The sequence below is a fragment of the Misgurnus anguillicaudatus genome, chromosome 17, assembly GCF_027580225.2.
Source record: "Misgurnus anguillicaudatus chromosome 17, ASM2758022v2, whole genome shotgun sequence".
NCBI classification, from domain to species: domain Eukaryota; kingdom Metazoa; phylum Chordata; class Actinopteri; order Cypriniformes; family Cobitidae; genus Misgurnus; species Misgurnus anguillicaudatus.
In genome coordinates this window covers 18,236,473-18,254,176 of record NC_073353.2, presented here as the reverse complement: position 1 = coordinate 18,254,176, position 17,704 = coordinate 18,236,473, and the positions used below count along the sequence as shown (strand labels likewise).

Below are 17,704 nucleotides of genomic sequence, written 5' to 3'. Positions count from 1 at the left end.
TATGACCTACAGAAACCATCAGACAACATCACAGGTATGTTTTTATTCATACAATGAAGTAGACAAAACGATCATTTAAACTGTAGTGAAAAGATGTTTTCCCCAAAAATAGATACATTATTTTAGCATTCACAATTTTTGTAGCAAAATGTTTTTAAAATACTGTATTGACATAAATATGACAAAAAGCATTATATTTCTATAACTTTATTATATTGCTTAAAATTTTATGTAATTCTATAGTATGTGTATTTATGAAAGTATTATTATTTAATAGATAATTGGATTGATTCTCCTCCTGTCTATACCAGTGATTTGGTTCATTAATACTATATGTCAAAGCCTTTGGAAGAACCCCTACAAGTATCAATATGAAAACCTATATGAAGATCATGCAATAATAATAGCAGAGGAGAAACTGCTAAAGAAGGCAGAAAAAAATGCTGAAAATAATTATAACAGAACTGAGGAATTCACATCTTCTGATGAATGGAATGCATACTCTAAAGGAATGATAAGTCTTGTAAACGAAACCTCCCAAACACCCTCACCCCCCTCCCCAGCACCTTCCGCAGACTCCCAAACAACCTCAGCCCCCTTCCCAGCAACTTCTGCAGCCTCCCCAACAACCTCAGCCCCTTTCCCAGCAACTTCCGCAGCCTCCCGAACAACCTCAGCCCCCTTCCCAGCAACTTCTGCAGCCTCCCCAACAAACCCCAGCCCTCTCCCCAGCAACTTCCGCAGCCTCCCTAACAACCTCAGCTCCCTCCCCAACAACTTTGGCAGCCTCCCAAACAACCTTAGCCCCCTCCCCAGCAACTTCTGCAGCCTCACAAACATCCTCAGCCCCCTTCCCAGCAACTTCTGCAGCCTCCCTAAAAACCTCAGCCTCCTCCCCAACAACTTCTGCAGCCTCCCTAAAAACCTCAGCCTCCTCCCCAACAACTTCCGCAGCCTCCCGAACAACCTCAGCCCCCTTCCCAGCAACTTCTGCAGCCTCCCTAAAAACCTCAGCCGCCTCCCCAGCAACTACTGCAGCCTCCCTAAAAACCTCAGCCTCCTCTCCAACAACTTCTGCAGCCTCTCCAAGAACCTCAGCCCCCTTCCCAGCAACTTCCGCAGCCTCCCTTAAAACCTCAGCCCCCTTCCCAGCAACTTCCGCAGCCTCCCCAACAACCTCAGCCCCCTTCCCAGCAACTTCTGCAGCCTCCCCAACAACCTCAACCCCCTCCCCAGCAACTTCTGCAGCCTCCCTTACAACCTTAGCCCCCTTCACAGCACTTTTGCAGCCTCACAAACAACCTCAGCCTCCTCCCCAGCAACTTCCGCAGCCTCCCTAAAAACCTCAGCCTCCTCCCCAACAACTTCCACAGCCTCCCCAACAACCTCAGCCCCCTTCCCAGCAACTTCCGCAGCCTCCCCAACAAACTCAGCCCCCTCCCCAGCAACTTCTGCAGCCTCTCTAACAACCTCAGCTCCCTCCCCAGCAACTTCTGCAGCCTCCCAAATAACCTTAGCCCCCTCCCCAGCAACTTCTGCAGCCTCTCTAACAACCTCAGCTCCCTCCCCAGCAACTTCCGCAGTCTCCCGAACAACTTCAGTCCTCTCCCCAGCAACTTCTGCAGCCTCCCGAACAACCTCAGCACCCTCCACAGCAACATCTGCAGCCTCCCAAACAACCACAGATCCCTCCCCAACTACTTCCGCAGCCTCCTGAACAACCTCAGCCCCCTCCCCAGCCACTTCCGCGGCGTCCCGAACCACCTCAGCCCCCTTCCCAGTAACTTCTGTAACTTCCCAGACAATCTCAGGCCCCTTCCCAGCAACTTCTGCAGCCTCCCGAACCACCACAGTCCTCTCCCCATCAACCTCCGCAGCCTCCTGAAGATCCTCAGCCCCCTCCCCAGCAACTTCTGCCGCCGCCCGAACCACCTCAACCCCCTTCCGAGCAACTTCACAAAGCCTCCCGAACAACCACAGTCCTCTGCCCATCAACTTCCGCAGCCTCCTGAAGGACCTCAGCCCCCTCCCCGGCAACTTCTGCGGTCTCCCTCACAACCTCAGCACTGGCTTCAATCACCTTAAAATTCACCATTGTCACCTCAGACAACCTTCTCAATCATCTCAGCACCCTCCATAATCACCTCAGCACCCTCCTTTACAACCTCAGCATTTGAATCAATCACCTCACAACTTGATTCAATTAATACTGAACTATCCACAGTCACATCAGCAACCTCCTAAACAACCACTGAATTGACCAAAGTTGCCTCCAAAATTTCAGGGATCACTATAAAACTCCACTTAATCAGTCAAGGCCTTCCTCAACAACCTTCTTAAGTATTGTACTCAAGAACCTCAGCCCCTTCCTTAAGAACCTCAGCAACTTTCTCAACAGTATCAGAAAGCTCCTCGACAACCTCAACGTCCTCTTCAAAAACATCAACCCCATCCTCAATCACATTAGCACCCTTGTCAACAACCTCTGGATTTACCCTTAACAACCTCAAAACTTTCATCAATCGAGGGGCCTCCCTCGATTATAATAAACTATATTTATAATAATTGCATTAACATGTACATAACATTGATACTAGCTAGAAAATGTTAAGATATTTCTTGCCAGTGGGTGTAAGCATTATTTTTGTGTTGCATAAGCGCTTGCTACCTAAGCCCAACCAAATTTGAATGGCAAGTAAATAAAATAAATGTAACAATCTCTCTAACAACAATCTGCTCAGCAGCGCATACGGAAGTAGTACATCATGATGTTGTTTCAGTTAAGCAACTCTGTGGGCTTATTAAACCTTTGTTTAAAGCATAAGAGCTTTTGTAGCCTGCCTTTAATAAAATTTTATATTTATTTAATGCAGGAACTGTGAAGTGTTTTATTTTTATTTGATTATTCTTAAAAAAAAACACACACACACAAAAAACTCTGAAACTCTTTTAACGAAACAAGTTGCAGTTTTTGTTGCCGTTTATCGGTATAAGCATTGGGTAATCCAATATTGTGTATCTAATGTTTAGTGAACTGTTTTTTTATGTGTAAATGTGTTAAATTCCAACCAAGGAGAAAGAGCGTATAGATGAGGAGAGTAAATCCCCCCCCCAAAAAAAATTTTGTAAAACAAACCAGAATTTTGGGTTGAAACAACCAAGCACATGGACCCCGTACCGGGTCCAAAATTACTTATTATGACTTAATATAAAATATTCCTTTAATTTGTAATGGTCTGTCATGGAACCCAGTACCACATATGAGATACTGTTTGAAAGCTTAGAACTCTACTAAAAATTTGCACCCACTGACTTGTAAAATCAAAGCTATAGTTTCTTCATGCAGCCATGCAAGTCTTCTTGTCTATTTTGGAGCTTCAAAGTCACAGTTATCCTTAGTGGTGCTTGCATGAATACAAAGGATCACTTAGCTGTGCCCCAAATAATACTATGTACTTAAACTATGTATTATGAATTTTAGAAGAGTAGTATAGTCCCAAATAGAAAGTTTTTTACTAACCGGAAATACAAGTGGTTTCCCTGACAAGGACAAATTACACAAAAACTGCTTGTGTCTCAAAAGAGAGCATACTGACTTCTGAGCATAATGTGTGTGATTTGCCAGCTGCAGAGTGGCAGAGAGAAATGTGCTCTAGAGGATTGTCACCACTACCTAGAAAAAAAGCAATACATGCATTAAATATTTTATAATGTGCATTACTCTACCAAATAATTCCCAATATGCAATAACACTGAACAAAAACACTGTGCTAAACAATTCACAATGTAAGATACTGCACTAAACATATTCATAATGTGAAACATTGTGCTAAATAATTATAAAAAATGAGAAGCTCTGAATTGGTCATCGGCACAAAGTTTTATATCCAAACCAGTCAAAAGACTAAATTACTAAATCTTAATATATTTTTAATATAATATAATAATATATATTTGCATTCAATGTAGGTTCAGTGTAGGCATGTTGAAGTAGACATGAGCAATAAAATACATAAATAATCAAATAGATTTTCGGTAACATAATAATTTCAGATTACAGCTATTGCATAATTACATAAAAATTTTTATAAATTATATAAAAAAACTGCTTCTTCAGTCTTTTCCCACGATCAGAATTGTGCAAAGAAATGTGTGTGTGGGTAACAGACTGAATGTTTTAAATTAAAAGTGTAATTGCAGTACGCATCATTTTTGCAGCGAGAGATCCAGAAGTGACTTTGTTGCATCAGAGGTGTTATGTAAATTATTTCTTTACAATGATCATATTGTGCTTAAGGTCAAATATCATCATTATCTGTATGAGTTTAAAATAAACAGGATGTTTGTTGAACCACAGCCCGGATGTAATATGTTTGCAAGGCGAGATAGAAATGGGCAGATGTTCACTGATATTCAACTGTACCCTCTGCTAAAACCTGAGAATAAATGATCTGTGACTGATAGGTAACTGTTGATTTATATCCAACAATTAACTGTCATGGTTTACAAATGCATTGTTTCCTTCTCGTCTAGTGTTTGTGTTGTGACATGTGCGTGTGTGTTTGTGGGCGTGTGTGTCAGCCACGCTGTCATCAGCTTACCAGCCACAGCTGATTCCACTCATCATCACCACCTGCAGCCGATCAACTCTTCCTTCATGAGCTCACTAATTTTTCATCTCTATTGTCAGATCGTTGTGTTGGTGTCTCCGTGGGTGAGCTGAGGCTGTGTTTCCCGTTCGGTGTTGGATTCCTTTGTGTCGTGTTCCGGCTCATTGTTCTGTGGATATTTCACCGTCTGGCTGTTTTCATCTCTTCACTGCTGACCATTGAAGCCCCTGCACCATCAGCCTGATTATTGACTTTCATTTTCATTCATTTTGTGTTAAAACAACTATCATTACTCGCACTTGCTTCCGCTTGTGTTTTCATGACAGAACGATCTGACCGTGTCATGGAAGCAGCGAGTAATCAACCGTCTTCATTGGAGGAATTCCTTCGCAGCAATATTCAACGTATGGACTCTCAGGAGAGAAATCTCAGCGAGACGGGTCGCGCTGTGCAGGCTTTGGTGGTGCAGGTGTCTGAGCTCACCCAGCAATTACAACTTCTGCTAACTCCCGCTGCGCCGCCCGCGCCCACGGTTCCTCCCACACCACCGGAAGTCATTTCCCAGTTCGGACCTCGTCTGCCTGTGGCCGAGTCATATTCTGGTGAGCAAAATTTCTGCAGAGCTTTCCTGACGCGATGTTCTATGCATTTCTCTTTGCAGCCCAGGACATTCAACACGGATCAGTCCAAAGTGGCTTTTGTATTGACTCTGTTAACTGGGAAAGCGGCACTCTGGGGAACAGCGGTGTGGGAGAACCAGGATCCATGCTGCGCGTCGTTCCAGACACTCTCCACCGAGATGAGATGTGTGTTCGATCGTGCCGCGGCGGGTAGAGAAGCGGCTCGACTACTGGCCGAACTAAAGCAAGGAGACGGATCTGTGTCGGACTACTCTATTCAGTTTCGGACCCTGGGGGCAGAGTGTCAGTGGAACGAGGAGGCACAATGGGACATGTTCCTGCATGGGTTGGCTGACCGTGTTCATCAGGAAATCTACGCCATGGATCTTCCGACTTCTCTGAATGGGCTGATCGAACTGGCACTACACGTTGATGCACGATTGGCCCGAGTGGAGAGACGAGTCATGTCCGCTCACGCGGTGGTGGGAGTGGAGGGTCCACGCACCAACGGTGGAGACACGGTAAGCCCCACTCACGACCACGAACCCATGCAGCTCAGCTTTCCCGGGAGGAGAAGGAGAGGCTGAGATCCCAGGGCCTTTGCCTGTACTGTGGGAAGGCTGGCCACTTCGCTTACAACTGCCCGGTAAAAGGCCAAGCCGATAATAAGCATGAGGCTACTATCGGGTTAGTCTCAGCCTCAGACGTCACGCCCACAAACTGTTGGCTGAACGTCTGATGTTTTTTGTACACTTTTCTGGAAACCCTGTGAAAATGTTAAAGTCGTCTTTGATTGGTTGGAAAAAAACGGATTTCCAGGAGACGCGAGTGTCGCGATTAGTTTCAGTCCCTGGAAAACAAAGCTCTGACGTTCCATTGAGGAAGAGAATCAGTCGTGTTCACGTGGATAATAATGAGCAGTTATCATGATCAGCTAAACATTGGATTCTCAAAAATATGCACAGTTCGCGGCATCGACTCTCTAAAAGGCGTCCAAGAGTTTTCTTTAAGGCAGTTAGCGGAGTTTAAAAGTTTGGTTCTCCTGAATTGCTTGTATGTGTTAAAAAGTGGAGAGATATGCTTCAAACAGATGTTTAACAGGATCGTCTCATTGGTGTGGCTGTTGATGAAGTGCTCAACGTTGTCCTATGGTGAGTAATGTTGTTTAGATACTATTTGGTTGCGGCTGGTTATTTCAATAACTGACTTGTTGCCAGCCGGCTCGTTATTGTGGGGAGTCCGAAACGTGACGCTAGATGAAACAAACTGTGATTGGTTGTTTGACATGTCGGTCAAACAGCTCGTGGGCGGGCTTTGTCCAGAAAAAGCAGCGAAAAACACCAGACCTTCAGTATTGAAGGTCTGGCTACGCGAGACTACTATCGGGTGGGATTTCCGCCGAAAAGACCTCATCCAATGCTACGCTCCTTCCGGTAAGGCTGAAATGGTCAGTTCACAACCATGACTGCAAAGCACTGTTGGACTCCGGGGCCGAAGGTAACTTCATGGATCAGTCACTAGCCCACAGACTTCAGATTTCCCTCAGACCACTCACACATAAGATCGCAGTGCATGCACTTAATGGCCAGGAACTACCCAACATCTCACTCAACACTGAAAAGATCACACTCGTCACATCTGGCAACCACTCCGAGAACATCTCATTCTACATCATGGACTCACCCCTCACACCCATAGTTCTCGGACACCCTTGGTTTACCCATAACAACCCTGAAGTGGACTGGCGCCATAAGACTGTTCTGTCATGGAGTGATGAATGTTATAAGTCTTGTCTTGTGTCTGCCTGTTCTTCTGTGTCTCAGTCTGTGTTTCAGGAGGGGGCAGTGGATTTGTCTAACGTGCCTGGGGTGTATCACGACCTGAAGGAAGCGTTCAGTAAGTCTCGTGCTGCTCCTCTCCCTCCGATCGTCCCTATGACTGTGCAATAGAGTTAATGTCAGGTAAGACTCCACCTAAAGGCAAGTTATATTCGCTTTCTGCTCCAGAAAGGGAGGCTATGGAGAAATATATTTCTGATTCTCTAGCAACGGGGTTCATCCGTCCTTCCTCTTCTCCAGCGGGGGCAGGGTTCTTTTTTGTAGGGAAGAAGGACGGATCGCTGGGACCTTGTATTGACTACCGGGGACTGAACAGCATCACGGTAAAGAATACTTATCCTTTGCCGTTGATGCCTTCAGCCTTCGACAGGTTGCAGGGACCGTCCGTCTTCACCAAATTGGATTTACGTAATGCTTATCCAGTGTTGGCAACGTTACTTTAAAAAAGTAATTAGTTATAGTTACTAGTTACTTCTCAAAAATAGTAACTGAGTTAGTAACTGCGTTACATTATTATAAAAGTAACTAATTACCAGGCAAAGTAACTATTGCGTTACTTTAAAAAAGTTCAAATATTTCAAATAACTTGGATGCCCCCAATATAACATTTGTTAAATGAATGAATTAGACACTAAAGAGAAACCACTAATTTTGTCCCTTACGAAAATTAACCATTGTTTTGCTACAGTTAAAACCAAAAAACATGGTTACTGCAGTAAAACCATGGTTACTCCAAAATAACCATGGTTTTGACAACAAACCATAATTCACCATGGTTACTGTAGTAAAACCATGGTTTTACTGATAGCAATCAATACGCCAAAAAAAAAGGTTACTGCACTTTTACCACAAAAACCCCTGGTTAATTTTCGCAAGGGGTGGCAGAATGTGATGTGGGGTGCTTTATTAGATCAGAATTACAGACGTGAAGAGGCTCTTTCTTACTCTGCATAAGTTGCACATTACATAACCATTCTTGCGTTTCACCTCAACGATGGAAAAGTAGTGCTTATTATACTTTGTGTTGGCAACTGCTACCTTTGAGTTTGTTGTACTTGTCATCGTGCTGGCGGGTGTGAGGAACTCGGACAGACTGCAGCGCAGCACGAGGACCAGGCTGCCGGTGAGTGTCTAGCAGCATCAGCCGCTGCTCGTTGAGAAGAGAGAGCGATACATGCTCTCGCGTCAGTCTCCGACCAACATGATCTCACAAAGTTCCGTGGGATAGTCACGGAATTTTTTGCTCATTTTTCCGTGACATTCTCACGGATCTCCGCATATTTCCGTGGCCCTGCCATGGACTTTCTTTTCCATGGCATTCTCACGGATTGGTTACTCAACTGCTTTTTCCTATTTTCAAACCATTGTCGCTTCGGTTTAGGGTTAGATTTGGTGCTTGCGTTACTTTGTCACTGTAAGTATTGGTTTATACAATTTTTTCTGATGTATACTTTTATATTTTCTAAACTTTAATCAATTGTCACCTGGCATTGGGGTTAGAGTTGGGTTTGGGTAGGGATGTCATTTTATGTAAATCTAACCCTAAACCGAAGCGACAATGGTAAGAAAATAGGACAAAACAGTTGAGTAACCAATCCGTGAGAATGCCACGGAAAAGAAAGTCCGTGGCAGGGCCACGGAAATATGCGGAGATCCGTGAGAATGTCACGGAAAAATTAGCAAAAAATTCTGTGACTATGCCACGGAAATTCGTGAGATCAGGTTGCTCCGACCACGCCAGAAAAGATCACTCAATTTGTCCTAGTCGCTTTTAGTAAATAAAGTCGCTAAAGGGGTTTATAAAGTTGCTAAACCTAGTAACAAAGTCACCAAGTTGGCAACACTGCAGTGAACTTCTCGGACTGCGCAGGTGTTTGTGTATGATCTCTGCCTGCCTCTGGTTGGCTAGCGATGGAAATTAAGCCAATCATCACCGCTTATGTGGTTGTCCCACCCCCTCTAACACACACACACCAATCGGCATCAGTTATGTGTCTCTCAGCCCCCAACACACCTACACACTAGAGACAAACATTGCCTGTCTGCATGAGAGAACCTACTCTGGTGAAAATCGCATTAGTGAGATTATTTATAGTAACGCGCAGCATTTATTGTCAATAACGGTAACGGCGTTATAACGGGGGAAACAGTAATTTATTTGATTACTCGTTACTGAAAAAAATAACGCTGTTAGTAACGCCGTTTATTTATAACGCCGTTAGTACCATCACTGTGCTTATCATTTGGTCTACATCAGGGAGGGGGTGCATGGAAAACTGCTTTTAACACCCCTAGAGGCCATTTTGAGTACTGCGTCATGCCTTCCGGATTATCTAACTCGCCGGCAGTTTTCCAAGCACTCGTCAATGATGTGCTGCGAGATATGGTTGACCAGTTCATATATGTCTACCTGGATGATTTTTTCTTCATCTCTCCAGGAACATGTGCAGCATGTCAGACGAGTGCATCAGAGGTTGCTAGAGAATGGGCTTTTTGTCAAGGTGGAGCAATGCGGTTTTCACACACAGTCGATCCCTTTTTGGGGTACATCATTTCGACTGAGGGGGTGCGTATGGATCCTGAAAGGGTTAAGGCTGTGGTAGATCGGCCAAGTCCAGATTCTCGTAAGTCCCTACAGAGGTTTCTGGGATTTGCCAATTTTACCGACCTTTAATTCGTAATTTCAGCCAACTAGCCGCGCCTCTGACCGCCTTGACCTCTCCCAAGACTGCGTTCAGGTTGTCAGACACAGCTGAGGCTGTGTTTACCAAACTGACAGGCTGCTTTGTTTCAGCCCCCATCCTAATCGCCCCTTATCTTTCATGTCAGTTCGTGGTGGAGGTCGACGCTGTAAGTTTAAAAATATAGGAATGTATTACTTGGTCACAACCCCCAAAGACTATTGTCACAGCTGTTTATCCAATACAGTGGGGGTTAAAGATGGTCTTCTGATTGGTCAGTTTGAATGTATTATGTTGGGTTTGGTCAAGTAAAGTGGGGGTTAAAGGTGATCTTCTGATTGGTCAATTTGAATGTATCAAGTTAGGGTTAGTCACATGGTCAAGAGATAGAGGATGAAGGTCAATGTTTTTATGAGCTCTGGGCTTTTGCATGTTGGCTTTTGCCTTTGCATTTGACTTTTCCCTTTCCTTTCTTTCTTCACCTAAGTTCTGGGGTTCGGGCCATTAGGCCTAGATTTCAGTTCTCAAGTGTGAATCTCTTTCTTCTAAACTTTCTTTTCTCTGTTCTCTATCTTATCAGGTAATATCTCACATACATTGGAAACAGTCAATTGTTTGTATTATTTACCATTTCATGCATTTATAGTGTAACCATTTCAACTGTAACTTTAAGTCAGTACTGTAATTAAACCTTTTCATTTACAAGTCTGTTGTTTAGTTTTGATTTAGTGTTAATACTTAAACGCTCCATATTGCAATACAATATATTCGTACTCTAGCAACGCTCTCAGACATATTGTGTCTGAAACCGGGGAACGATTGCAGTTTTGTTTTCCTTCCGAAACCTGAGATCCCTTACAGTTTGGTGGCCCGTACGGGGATCCCTTGCGGTGAGTTTTCTGAGTTTTACTTTGATTGATCAACTGAATAAGGACTTTATCACGGTTAATCCTGTGAATGTGTTAAAGGCCTTCTGACCACACAGTGGGTAAGTCTGTTTTCATTGTTTCATGGCATGGTTAGTTAAATCTCCATTTGCATGAATTGTATGAAACAGAAATTAGAAGGACCTTAAATAGTCCTAACATTGTTGTACAGTTAGCGATTATTTCAGATTATCTCCTCGGGGATGGAAGGGAATAACTCCAGTAATGATATATTGTTTGATTTATGGAGCGAGAAAGTTGAACCTACACTTTCTAAATTATATAGAAAGGGTCTTGATTACTACGCTACCACTGATGATATTCTCACATGGTGGCACATGGTTGGTAGTGAACAAAGAAAATCCAAACATGCTGAAATCATTGAGGCTTTGAATTACACGAAGTGCTTGGAGCTACATAAAATGGCTGGACAGGTTAAAGGTATAGCGGAAGATTTCCGTTTTCCGGGTGGATCATCAAGACTATTGGTCATCCCAGATGTCAATCATTCTGATTATATGTTGACGTATAACCGTCCTAGGTGCTCGCCTCTAGGTTCGCTTGCTGCACATGTGCACTTTCACATGTATGTGTGTTGTGCTACGGTTTCAACCATTCATTGAAGCTCACGTTCTCGCTGTGTTTTTTTTCTAAATGTCTGAGGGTCGCAAGAGAAAAAGTGTCAACGAATTGTATGACAAGAAGAGAAAGGACTATAAAGAAAGAAACAAGACCAGAATATTTATGGGAGACTATTTCACACGCTGGCGTGAGCTAATAGGACAGGTTGGGCTTCCCACGCGAAGTTTCTACTGGAAAGGTACATTTTGTCATGCTTGGAGAATCCATTTAAAATCACTGCTAAAAGTTGATGTAAGCTATGATTAGCGATGCTAGCCCTGGCACAAGTCACGAACCGCACAGACACGGTAAACATGCCGACAGAAACTTGTAAACAGAGCGAAGAGAAGAACTGAGCTCCTGCATGCTCTCTCTCTCGCTCTCTCGCTCTCTCTCTCTCTCTCTCTCTCTCTCTCTCTCTCTCTCTCTCTCTCTCTCTCTGTCTCTCTGTCTCTGTCTCGTGCACGCGTTTAACAGGCGTTCCCTCTCGGGAGGAGGGAGGGAGAGTGATGCGTGTATATCGAGGGGCGGTTCTTTTAAATAATTCGGGAAAATCTTCCGCTATACCTTTAAGTCTATCCTGAATTCTAAGTGTATTGAATTGAATATCAAAAATTCTGAATTACAAAAGTCAGAGGCAAAGATCCAAAATCTTCAAACTCAGATAGATCAACAATCATCTGAGCAGTTAGCCCTGGCTAAACAGTGTGAGAAGTATAAAGACATTATTGCAGATGTAAGGGCTAAACTAATTGTGCGAGACACTAGGTCTCCCCAAACGCTTAACAGCGATGGGACTAAAAAAGACGCTACTTGTACTAAAGAGAATGTTTATTCCAGAACCCAGAAAAGTGTTCCTATCTGATTGGGGTGATGCATCAACATGCTGGAACAGAACCGCATGATGTGAAAGAAGCATTAGAGAGTCACAGACCTCCTGAAGCTCCAGTAGAACCAAGCTACAGACCCGGTGGCAAAATGAACAGGCTTTGTAGTTCCTGTCATAAAATAGGCCATACAGAGGAGAAATGCTGGTCACTGGGCAGGGGTAGACCTCCACCTTATTATTTGAAATGTAGGAAATCACTTTCTAATGACAGATGTAAGCAATCTGGTTTTGCAGGTAAAACTCTTACTGAGTTGACTGCATTGTTCATGCAAGGACTCCAGCTGTTAACCTCGCTTGCTAGTGGCTTAGCAGCCAGTTAGCATCTGTTTAACATTCTCATAGATGATCCTGTTTGCATTTCCTGATTTGTAATTGTTCGTAATCTATTGTTGTTTCTATAGAACACAAATTCTAGTTGTTTGTTGTACTACATGTACACATAGGCTAATGAAGTTAATTTCTTGTAACACTTGACTGTTTCCACTGTAAGTGTTAGACAAAACATTTAAGTGAGAGGTTGTTGAAGCTACATGTATTCTAGACCAGTTGTCTTGTGTTAAGGGAATAACTTTTGCTCTTGAAATTCTCTACCAGTTTCAAGTTGTATGTGTTTCTATGTTGAAAGATTTGTCTCCTAAGTGGTAAACTCTGCTATTCCTTGTATAGCTGCAGTAAGACCCTAAAGAGGAGCACAAAAATGCCATGTGGCTACATTGTGTTATATAATTGCATTAATGAAAATGTTTTACCTCACAACAGGATCCAGTAGCACTTTTACCATGCTTAACTAAAAACATGGGTGTGAGAAGATTTACAGAGCCAGATTACAATCTCATAATTATAATATCAAAATGGCTCCCTGTTTAACAACAGGACCAAATTTGCATCACAATCTTAACTTCCTCACCTTTGTTGCAGCATGGTATTCACACATAGCCTCAGTTAAATTCAATCACATAGCAAACACAATTTGCCTCACTTTAGTCATTATTTCAAACGGTCTGATTTTAAGCATCTGTTTTGGTTTCTTTTCAAAAAGTTTGATTAGTTTTATGTCTCAAATACTAAAATCTTGATAAATAGTTATTTTCTATGTGTAATAATTTCATTAATTTTGCTATTATGTTTTACACTTCATTTGCTCTTTATGCAAGACATTTAAAACTATCATGTTCTTTGTTTTCATTTTGTTCATTTAATTTATAATGGTTATATTGGAAAATTAAGATTTTTAAATACCATACATTTGGTTACACTATATTGTTGTTGTTGCTCCTACTGACAAACTGGGTTGTTAAAACTAACATTTGCTAAGTTTTAAAAGAAGCATTTCATTTACATACTTCCAAAACCACTGTGAGAGCTTTTATTTTTTATTTTTTTATTCTCACCTTGACCATGTTTTAATGTATTTGACAGGGATTTAAGGCTGAAGACCAATCTGACCATTTAAAACTTCAGTGACAAATGCCATATGCTTTGCTGTTTGTTGTGCCATTTGCTTGAATCACAGGATTCCTGCTGTTTCACATCTTGGGTGTTGCCTCAAAGAGAAGGACAAACGTGAAACTCCCTTCAGGGCCTGTTCTTGTGAAAGTGTGAAGTATCGATGGAAATCTGCATGACTATGAAAGGTGCAATTCCATTCGATGAAGCCTTTCATGCAGGGCTGCAAGGAGAAGGACGTCTTCAAATCTCATCAGCAACCAGTTTGGACAATAAGTCTGAAGATGACCACTGCACACAACTGAAAGCATAATCTTATGAACTGTGTCACCATGGGTCTTCTTACGTGTGGCCCACGCTGCCAAAGGACGGATTTGTAGGAGTAAAAATATAGGAATTTATTACTTCGTCACAACCCCCATTTCCATACTCTACCATCTGCATTCCTGTGCTTACTGATAGTGATCAAAGACTATTGTCACAGCTGTTTATTCAATACAGTGGGGATTAAAGGTGTGGTCTTCTGATTGGTCAGGTTGAATGTATGATGTTATGTTTATGTAGCGGAGCGGTGCGCTGCCAAACACAATGTAAACACTCCACTGCGGCCGGCCTAAACCCAAAAGGGTAATAGAGCGGTCGAGTGGGCAGCGAATACGTCTATCAAAAGGTTAACGATGTAAATAGCCAGACCCCGAAGGGCCAAATTGTGACTACGCCACCCCTGACTGTCAGGGGAACAATCCAAAGGACACAGGTTCGTTACCGAGAGGGGAGCAAGGAACGAAGGCACCAGAATAATAGCAAAATATATACTTTTATTTATAATTAAAATCTTTGGCACAACACAGAGTAAAAGGTCGCTATTAAAGTGGCCACATTAACACTCACTGGAAATGGATCAATATTCAAATGGAACGGGAGATAACCCCTCGCTGCACACATACAATTTGTAAACCCAAGGTCATGCACACGGCACACAGGTGAAAATCATCAAGTAAGCAAAGCACACAGTGTCAGAAACCCACACAAAGAAAATAATAAGTTGTTACCTCCCTCCAAAATGGATGACCCACCCCACACAAAATAACCCGAAACAAAATAACAATAACACTGAAGACACTCAACCTTTAAAGAAAAGTACACTCTTAAATGACAAACCTCAAATGAAAAAATAACAAAACCCTTGAATCAAAAGAACTCAAAAGAAGTCCCGTTACCACGGGGATGAACCCAATGCTTAAAGCGGAAGTACAGGTATTTGTGTTCTCGTAAAGAGACAATACACTCACTACTGCTCATGGACACAATACCCCATTAATAAGGGTCTTACGGGGCCAACACTCTGCCTCCGTACACTCGTAGCAATGTTAGTTTGTAGCAAAAATAACTAAGCAGAAGTGTGTTTACATAGTTGGTCAACCCACCATCATATACGGATATACAATGGTGGTTCACAATAGACAAGGGCTATACGAGAGGTACGGTTCAGATCGTAGGTAAACTCAGAATGATGGCTATACAAAAAGGTGCGGTTCAAGCAGTAGTTAGAATGAACTAATACTGGTCATAACAGTAACAATCACCGGTGGTAAGAGAATAAATAAAAATAACGAAAACAAACCAAAAACAAAGAAATAAATCAGAAACGAAAATACATAACACACATAAAACACAGCATCACGGGACTCAATGTAATACACAAAATCAGGGACAATTCACGTCGACAACATTAGTAAAATGAAACCCGATACCTCGAGCTGAAGTCACGGTGGCCCAAAGGGCTTTCCCCTGAGGCGGGTAACGGTAAATTTGTCCGTAAACGAGCAGCACGTAAAGTCTTCATTAATAAAAGCTCACACTGACAAGAGTTGTAGAAGCTAACCTGCCGTAGGCAAAGCGGCAATTAAATCGCCCTTGGCAATACGGTAAACAGCTTGCCGTCGACGACCGAACTGGCAAGTGGTGGTGAGCAAAACACTCATAAAATTTCCCCACAGGCAAAACAGCAGCGCCATCACACACTCGGGCCAAATACCCTCTCTGTTCCTGGACGGTAATCAGAAAGGCCAGATCAACCTGTCGAGCACATAGCAGCGTATTAATAAAATAAATAAGAAACTGACGCATGACGCAACTAAAACAATACGTACCGAAAGCTTGCGGGAATGACCCCTAACAAGAACGTCCTCGCAGTGGCTCGTTCAGTTCAAACGAACGCCCTCTCCTGGCTCTGCTACATTAAGTCACATGGTCAAGGGATAGAGAATAAAGGTCTTGATTTTCATGAGCTCTGGGCTTTTTGCCTTTTGGCATTGGCCTTTTGCTTTCTGCTCTCTGCTTTTCTTCTTTACCTGAGTTCTTGGGTTTAGGCCTTTAGGCCTAGATTCCAGTTCTTAATGGTGATTCTCTTTCTTCTAAACTTTCTTTCTTTCTTTCTTTCTTTCTTTCTTTCTCTATCTTATCAGGTAATATCTCACATACATTGGAAACAGTTAAATTATTGTATTAAGTACCATTTTATGCATTTATAGTGTAACCATTTCAATTGTAACTTTAAGTCAGTGCTGTTATTAAACCTTTTCATTTACCAATCTGTTGTTTAGTTTTGATTTAGTGTTAATACTTAAACGCCACATATTGCAATTCAATATATTTATATTCTAGCAATGCTCTCCCACATATTTTGCTATTATAACTGCACTTATTTCTGTCGTTGGTATAGGTTGCAGAAGGGTGATAATTGACCATTTTGCTGTTAACATTTCTCAGTCATTTCGGCGTTCCTACAGACTGAACCACTGTAGTGAATCCACCCTTACAACAACGACAATTGGTGAGGAATAAGGGGACACAGATTCTTGTATGACTCCTGCATCGAGCAACTCCTGTAGATGTTTCTTTACAGCTTCCATATCCTCTGGATGTATAGGCCTGGCCCGATGTTTAAAAGGGGTCTCGTCCGTAAGGTTGATTTTATGTTTAACTTTGTCAGTGCACCCCGAAATCTTGAGAATGTAAATGTCACCACCAGGGGCTGGCTGTGCTTTAACTAAAGCCACGCCCCTTCTCAACTTCCACCTCGAGGAGGTCCCCAAAGCCAACCCAATGACCAGACAACAACGAGGACAGGTAAGTATTAAAACAATCTTTATTTAAATATTTAAAATATACTGGGGAAATGGGGAAAGGGGATTAAAACTAATATCGGGCTCTGCCCTCCAGGGGGCCATGGCCAAGTGAGTGACCAGGGGGGGGTAACGTCGAGGAACAGGCTCCCGACTCTGGTTCCTTCTGCCCGTGGCGCCCTCCTCTTCCTTCCTGGAGGCAGAACAAAAGTACAATGAGTGTTGGTATTGATTTTTTTCCTGTCTGCGTACCTGTATTGTACTCGCGGCACTCCACCGCTTGAATTCGCACAACTCCTTGTCGTCGACCCACTCTCCTTTCCTTCTCTCTCCACAGGCAGTGACTGGGACACCGAGGACCCGCTTAATCTGACTGGATGGCTCTCACCTCTTTACTGGCTACAACCCCTGTTGAATGCAGTTTCTCTCACGACTCGTTCTCTTAATGCTCACTCCTGTTCTCTCTCTCTCCACAAACGACAGCTGGGACACAAGGACACAGTGAATCTGACTCAAAAGGCTCTCTCACCTCTTCGCTGGCTACAGCTCTTGGTAAGTGCAGGTTTTCTTCACAGCTCGTTCTCTTAGCGCTCACGCTGGTTTTCTCCCTCTCCACAGACGGCAGCTGGGACACAAGGACACAGTGAATCGATCTCAAATGGCTCTCTCACCTCTTCGCTGGCTACAGCTCTTGGTAAGTGTAGGTTCCTCCACAGCTCGTTTCCTTAGCGCTCACGCTTGGTTTCTCTCTCTCCACAGACGGCAGCTGGGACACAAAGGACACAGTGAATCGATCTCAATTGGCTCTCTCACCTCTTCGCTGGCTACAGCTCTTGGTAAGTGTAGGTTCCTCCACAGCTCGTTTCCTTTGCGCTCACGCTTGTTTTCTCTCTCTCCACAGACGACAGCTGGGACACAAGGACACAGTGAATCGATCTCAAATGG

The 17,704-nt window shown here is 43.1% G+C and overlaps 1 long non-coding RNA gene across 1 annotated transcript; it reads right to left on the bottom strand.

The window, feature by feature from the left end:
- Positions 1–15,118: 15,118 nt before the first annotated feature.
- Positions 15,119–15,853, bottom strand: LOC141350198 (uncharacterized). The gene is made up of 2 exons (XR_012358184.1): positions 15,785–15,853; positions 15,119–15,710 (listed from the first exon to the last, which is right to left on the bottom strand). It is a non-coding gene; the product is annotated as an uncharacterized lncRNA (long non-coding RNA).
- Between the last annotated feature and the right edge of the window lie 1,851 nt (positions 15,854–17,704).